Raw genomic sequence first — 7409 nt, 5'->3', positions numbered from 1 at the left:
CCATGCTGCAGAGGCTGCGGACAGCTTCACAGCACTGTGCTGTACCCATTGTACCACCAGGGACTCCCCCTTTACTGTTACTTAAAAAATCCTACCCACTACATATTGTTAGTTTTTAGTGATTATACTGCACCTGAAAATAACAAATTTCAAGTTCCTGTCTTATTTCTGGTGTAAAATGTGCTTGGCGTGTTTCTGGTAAATGCCAGAGGCACCCACACCAGAGCTTCAGGGAGGGTCTCCACCATGTCATGTGTGGTCCTTATCAACAGAAGGTCATGACTACTCGATTCAGTATGGATCTTCGGGCCTTATTTATGCTGCGAAGGCCTCACTCACCAACTAACGGGGCCCTCTGTCCTACCTGTGTCCCCTGATCCCACACGTGACTCTGAGGGTCAGTGACATTAGAGGGGAAGCTACATTAGAGACTGGAGATGCTGCCCCAGTGAGAAAACTTCGGTCAGGAGCACAGAAATGGAGAACAGTAAAGAGTGGCTAGAAAATCAAACACCAGTACACATAGAATATCAAAGAACATCTAAGTGTTAACAAGAGAAACAATTAAAGCTATAGGGGTATAAGGATTCATCTTAAATATAATTTAAAAATAAGAATATATCTTTATACAATAGAATTACATGTAACTATACAAATAAAAAGGGGACAATGATGTGAAAATTTAAAATAAGTGTTTCTTAATGGAGTCATGATTCATCTTCTCTACTACATTTTGGTGAGTCTCCCCTTCATCAGTCTCCCCACGGCCGACTTCATGGCTTGGTTCCTCAGACTGTATATGACAGGATTAAATGTGGGGGGCACCACCATGTAGAACATAGAAATGACCAGGTCAGACATGGATGGTGTCTCTGAGGTCGGCTTCAGATAATCAAAGAATCCAGTGGAGAGAAACAGCACCACAACCAGCAGGTGGGGAAGGCAGGTGGAGTAGACTTTGGCCTTCCCTTCTGTGGATGGGATCTTTCTGACAGCAGAGAAGATGTGGACGTAGGAAATGATGATGAAAATGAAACAGCACATACCCCAGACCACACTAATAAGTATGGGGACAAGTTCGCTTATTAAATTTTCTGAACAGGAAATAACCAATAACTGGGGGATGTCACAGAAGAACTGATGGACCACGCTGGACCCGCAGTAGGACATGGAGAAGGTTCCAGCTGTGTGCATCACAGCATAGAGACCCCCACCCAGCCAGGACACAGCTGTCAGCTGCACACACCTGTCCCTGCTCATGATGACCTCATAGTGCAGGGGGTGGCAGATGGCAGCATAGCGGTCAAGGCTCATCACTGTGAGCAGGGTCAGCTCTGAACCTGCTGAAAAAATCATCACGAAGACCTGGACAACACAGCCCAGGAAGGAGATGGAGCTGCTGTGCCTCAGAGAGTTGACAATGGAGTTGCGGACCGTGGCTGAGATGAGGCAGAGGTCAGAGAAGGACAGACTCCTCAGGAAGAAGTACATGGGGTGTGGAGGTGCCGGTCCAGGGTGGTGATGAGGACGATGAGCCCGTTCCCCAGCAGGGCGCACAGGTAGACCAGAGAGAAGAGCAGTGGGTGCAAGAAGCCCATGGTCCCCTGGTTGGGGAACCCCAGGAGGATGAATTCTGTCATGATGGTGCGATTGGTCACCCCTGGATCCGTCATCTGTGTAAATGTGGGGAGGGAGAAATCACCACCGTCCTATCTCCCCAGATGAACATTACTTGGAACCTTAAGTCAATCACAGCAGCTCCTCAGCACCCACACACCTTGTCCTCCCAAGTCTCATCCCCAGTCACTCTCTGAGCAGCGCCGTCCGGTCACAGCACTGCATTTTCTGCTCTTCTGAAGCAAACCGTCACGTTGTCCAAACAATCATGTGAGGGACATGAGGATGGCCACTTCCCCTCCTCTCAGAACTCCCCCAACTGTCCTCCCTTGTCTGTTACTGATCTACCCAGCACAGTGAACTGAGCCATCCCACTGGCCCCACACCCCAGCCCCTCGGGGTCCTGGGTCAGGCCCATCAGAGCCGCGGCAACTTCTGAGAAGGAAGCTCACTGATCCTCTCCCTCCACCTAGAAACCTGAAACCCATGCCCTGCCTTTGAGACACTCACTGTGGAAACCACTAATGTCACACGTGTCGAGGCTCAGTGGACTCTCAGCTGACGCGTTTCCAGCGCAGCCACCACACGCTCCTGCCAGAGCCGTTCAGGCCCCCATCCTGCACTGCTTTTCCGCTCACTCTCCCCATGTTCCACCTCCGTGCGCCCAGGCTGGGCGCCGGCCACCTGCTAGTCACATCGTGATGTCCCATTAAAGGACATTCCTCCATCTCTATTGTCTCCTGCAGAGTCTCCTCCTGGGTCACACCCACATGTCCCTCCTGCAGGATGGGCTCATCCACCCCGGGTCCCTCCCAGCCCTTCTGTCCCCCTCAGACTCATGCACGTCTGTGCAGGGAAGAGGCCGCTCCGGAGCTGAGCCGGACGGTCTGTGGGTGTGGCTGTCCCTGCCAGTCCCAGGGCCCCTGGTCCCCCAGGTGCTGGTTTGTTCCTCCCCCCTGGCCCGTGTGTGAGTGGGGACATCTGGACACGGGGCAGCCCTGCTCAATCTCCTTAGCCTCCCCAGTCTCACCCTCTCCCTGCTCTGTGGGGTGGTGGAAGGGCAGGCCCTGGGGAGGCAGGACTTTTAGGAGAATGTGCTGATATGAAATAACTGTGAAAGGTTCGTGGAAATGACCCAGATGTTTTAATTGAAAAGGGAATAACTGAGCACAGGCTGTGGTCAAGGGCCTGGCTTTCTTCTGAGTGACGTAAAACTCAAATGTCTCATGACAGATACACAAGCCGCGTCTCTGCCCGGGCCCTGATCAGCTGCGGGGACCCCTTCCAGTCACAATGTGAGAAGGTGTCCTGTGCGTGGAGGGTGATGGGTCAGATTCCCCCGAAGTGCATGTCCAGTAAAGGACACAGTCGTGGTCGCACCACGTGTTGTGAGAATGATCCATCTCCCCAGACGCTGCCTCAAACCCCTTGACTGTCGCTCCCCTGATGCCGCAGCCTGCTGGCCACAGACAGGCCCGGCACCCCTGTCCTCAGAGCAGCCCCGCCCCAGCGAGGGGGCGGCTCCCCGTGAGAGGGGGCCCCAGGTCTACTCCGGGTCTCCACTCCCTGCCCCCTAATCCCCCCCAACCCTCCGATCCCCCTGGGCAGGAGAGGACATTTGGGACTTGAGGCAACCGGCTCCTCTGAGCGCGGGACCTGCTGTGGCCCCAAGTCAGGCCAGGCTCTTTGCAGCCCCATTCCCGCCTGCAGTGTCCCTGGACTCTCCCCGTGATTCCCCCCAAGGCTGCACATCCCTGTCTGTTGTGGTTCTTTCCTTTCTGGCTCCTCCCTGTGCTCCATGCCCACATCACAGGCGTGAGCGGTGATGGTCAAAGACACGGTGTCAGGCCTACCCCCTGGTTCTTTGGCTATTGCCTGGCACCCAGAAGGTTCTGCTGATTATTCAGCTAATGTGGGTAAGGCAGGAGCCTTCGGTCAGGATAAAGTCTTGGTTTGAGCTCACCTGCTGGGAACACAGGCAGACCTGGCGCCAGAGCAGCTTCGCCAGCAACCACCGTGACAGGAAGGAACCAGTGACAGGGCTAGACACCGGCTGTCCTGAGGGAGTGACAGCTACTGTTCCCTCCCCCAACACGTGCCAGGCATTTAGCATCCCCATCCCCACCCACCATGCACCCCACGCCTTCCTCACGGACTCACCTGCCTTGCCTGGGTGTGACTCACAAATACAAGTGAGACCTTCTGCGGGGAGTGGTCACGTGCAGACACATCCGGACACCAGCTCCAGAGCTCAAATAGACCAGCCCTGAGACCCTGTGCTGCCCATGAGGTGGCAGCAGGATGGGGTGGCCCTCTAGGAGTCTCTCTGCTTGCACTTGGAGTCATTTTTACTCTGCCTGGGGATGCCCCCAAGGCTTCCACCCATGTGAGGGGACACTGTGAGTGAAATGTCTCTAATATCACAAATATATTCAAGGAAAAATCTTCTAAGAGGAAAACATATTTTCTCACATTGCAAGTTATCTCAGCACAATACGGCATTGAGAAGTTGAACACATTGCATAAAGTTAGCATCAGTTTTCGCTATTTATAAAATGAATAGTTTATGACACTTCCTCAAGTCTGAAATAAGGCATGGGCTCTAAAGTCATTCAGGTCTGTGTAGATTCTCCCCTGCAAGCGGCTGGGGGCAGATACCTGCAGTCTGGGGGACAGTTCCTGCTGCCATGGCCTGCTCTACTGAGGTTGTCCCCATGGCAGGACTGAGGGCGTCCCGGCCTCTCACTCCATGGTCGGGGCTCATGGGGATGCCTCTGAGCACTCACAGGATGTTGCACCTCATCCTGTGCCACCTCATGGACAGAGCAGGGCCTCAGGGCTGGGCTATTTGAGCTCTGGAGCTGGCGTCAGTGTGTTGGACACTGTCCAGATTCCAGCCCTCAGGGACCTTCCTCCAGAGGGACAAGTGCATTTTCAGGTCACTGTCTTAATTGGTGTCGTCCTGTCTCACATCCCAGTGATCATTAGTGTCTTGAGTGTGTCAGAGGCTATTTTGTGTGTGTTGTGAAACTGTAGGAAAGGCTTGTAATTAATGTTGCTCAAAGGTATCTTTTATCATCACTGTCCGGCCTCTGGGGACCCGGACATCAAAACCTGTCATCAAAACCATAATGAGCCACATCCAAGGGGCGCTGGAAAGTCACCGTCACCCACGTGTGCCCTTCCTGGGGGGACCTGGGAGGTGGGTGGGGCATGAGGGTGAGGAAGGGAAAGCAAGGTTTGAAGGGAAAAGGCAGGCCAGGAGAGGCGGGGGGAGGGGAAGGGAGGTCAGGGGAAATTCAGCAGAATGAACGACAGAGGGAAGCGAACTGGACCCTCTGAGGGGAAGGTTCGTGTCCTCACGCTTTGCTGCGTGTGTGTTTGGTCACGTGCACATGGCGAGTCTGCCTCAGGCCTGCCCGTCTGTGGGGTGTGACGGCTGCTGCTCGCGGGGGGTTCTCCGTGGTCTTCACGCGGGGAGGGGCCGTAGCGGGGCCACGGTCGTGGGCAGCTGTGCGCGGCGTGCGGCTCCTGGGTGGGCGTCACGCCAGCGGTGTCCTCTGCCCCGCGGGAAGAGGCCTTGTGTGTGTGGCCTGGACTGTGAGGGGCCTGGAACGGGCTGCCCCTCAGCGAGCAGATCACGCCTCGTGCTGACCAGCGCGGCTGCGTGTGGCACGTGCGTGGGACGGTCTCCGCGTCCTGCCGCGCCCGGGGCTGCGACACCAGCTCCCCGCGACAGTCCCACTGGGGGCGTGTGACCACAGGGGAGAGGCTGGGCAGAGACGCTTCCTGCGCGACGTCCTCCTCCATTTCCAGGCCGTTTACATCACTCTCTTGGTGACGTGGCAGGGACGGAGGCGACCGAGGCTCTTTCCTGTAGTCGGGTATGACATGAAAACGGCTTCTCTGGTGAGGTGAAAAACGCCCGCCTTACCATCGTCCTGAAAGGCTAATTTATCTTCCAACACGGGCTCCAGGAGCCTGGTTTGAGCCCCGTTGTGCAGCCATTGCAGGCCGCGTGGGTCATGGTCGGTTCTCACGCATGAAGATGCTTTTGTGGCCTTGGTCAAGTTTTCAGGCCTGTGACGCTGACCTGGGGGCTGACCGGCTCTCCCGCAGCTTTTCTCTTGCCTCTCCCGCCCTCTGAGTCTCAGACGACGCTGCCCTCATCCCCTGTGTCCCTTGGCACACAGTCCCCATTAACATGTGTGTGTCTATGTTCTGGCCCCTGTGTCCACATCACAGACACATGGGCAAGACCCAGAGTGGGGGCTGGTTTCGGGGATGGCGTGTTTGAGGCTCAAACACTCCCTGGGGTGTGGGGCCACTTGTCCATGTGCCCTTGACGCCCTTCTCCTTGGAGTGTGTCCTCACAACACTCTGGGGAGGAGTCGTGGCAGACCATGAGCTCCTGTGGTCACAGCTGCACCGTCCACAGTGGCAGGCCCTGCCCCCCCCCAAGTGCCGGCCACAGGGCAGTGAATACAGAATGTGGGTCACGCTCAGTGGGTAACACCCAGCTGTGAAAGGATGAAATCGTGTCATTTTTGACAGCGTAGCTGGATCCTCAGGTGGTTTTGAGAAGTGAAATGAGCCGGAGAGTGAGAGACAGATGCGGATGGTCTCACTCGTCTGTGGAACAGAAATACAGAGAAGCTCCATCACCAAATTCAGCAAAAGCAGATGTCGGGCTTAGTGAAAAAGTGTGCTGTTCCCTTAGGGAACAGAGAAAAGCAAGGGGACGAGCATGGAAGATGAGTAGGTACTAACGGGGTGTTGTGTGGACTGCGGGGGGCACTGTGCCCACAGAGTGGGAAATTAACCCCCAAATTAAAGCAACGAACCCCGTGAATAAAGCATTTCTTGGACGGTGGCAAGTTGTAAACTCGCATAACCTCACGTGAGGTCACTGATGACATCAACTCCACGGCTCAACATTGATGTAGAAGTTTGGTCCAAAGGAAAATAGAAAATTTTAAAGAGATCTGACCAGGGCCTCCCCTGGTGGCGCAGGCAGTTGAGCGCAGTTTGTGAAGCTGCCCACATTCTCTGAGCACCAGTTTGACCCCAACCAGCCAACGAGGGTCCCACATTGCACCACTGACCTCTCCTGTCTGGCCCGCTGCTCCCCTCAGCAGTGTATTTCATCAGTCTGCCTGTTCTGTTCCCCGCTCTCTCTGGTGAATCCTCTCACCTTCCTACACATCTGGCCTGTACCCCGGTTATTGTGTAAAATAAATAAATAAATCTTTAAAAACAGAAAAAAAAAAACCAGAAAAATTGACATATAGTGTCATGCTGACCTTTAAATAGCGCATCAGGGGCCCAGGATGCTCCACGGGCAGGACCTGCTCCCCCTCAGCCCCATCACCCCACTGACCCCACGGGGATGGGGGTGGCCCCAGTGTCATGCCAGGACGAGCCCCGTCCACAGGGAGTGGGGAAGTAGCTGCCACCCCCGGGCAACCCCTGGGCCTGGCAGGTGGACGGGTATGGAGGGGTTGGGGAGGGCAACCGAGAAATCCCCCAGGAGCGGGACGGGGAAGCACCTGGTTCTTCTGACACGGGTTGGTTTGCGTCTCTCAGAATTATTCAAAAAGGCCATTTACCTCAGCGCCTGGAAAAGGAACAACATGTGAACGGTCATGTCTGACAGAGGCTGGTGGTGACTTTACAATGGGGGTCAGGCCCACGGTGGTGCCATCTGGCGTGTCCTCGCGGTGGGTGTGTCTCGGGCTCTGACACCGCAGAGTGGGGGGTCCTCTCCCGGGTGTGGACTCCCCGAGTCCTCA

General features: G+C 55.3%; 1 pseudogene across 1 annotated transcript; it reads right to left on the bottom strand.

Annotated features, from left to right (window-relative positions):
* Positions 1-726: 726 nt before the first annotated feature.
* LOC311176117 (olfactory receptor 14A16-like) lies at positions 727-1673 on the bottom strand (annotated as a pseudogene). Its single transcript has one exon. The product of its transcript is annotated as an olfactory receptor 14A16-like (transcript).
* Positions 1674-7409: the final 5736 nt, after the last annotated feature.

Source organism: Talpa europaea (genome assembly GCF_964194135.1).
Source record: "Talpa europaea genome assembly, chromosome: 8".
Classification (NCBI taxonomy): Eukaryota; Metazoa; Chordata; class Mammalia; order Eulipotyphla; family Talpidae; genus Talpa; species Talpa europaea.
This window is presented reverse-complemented; position numbering and strand designations above follow the sequence as displayed.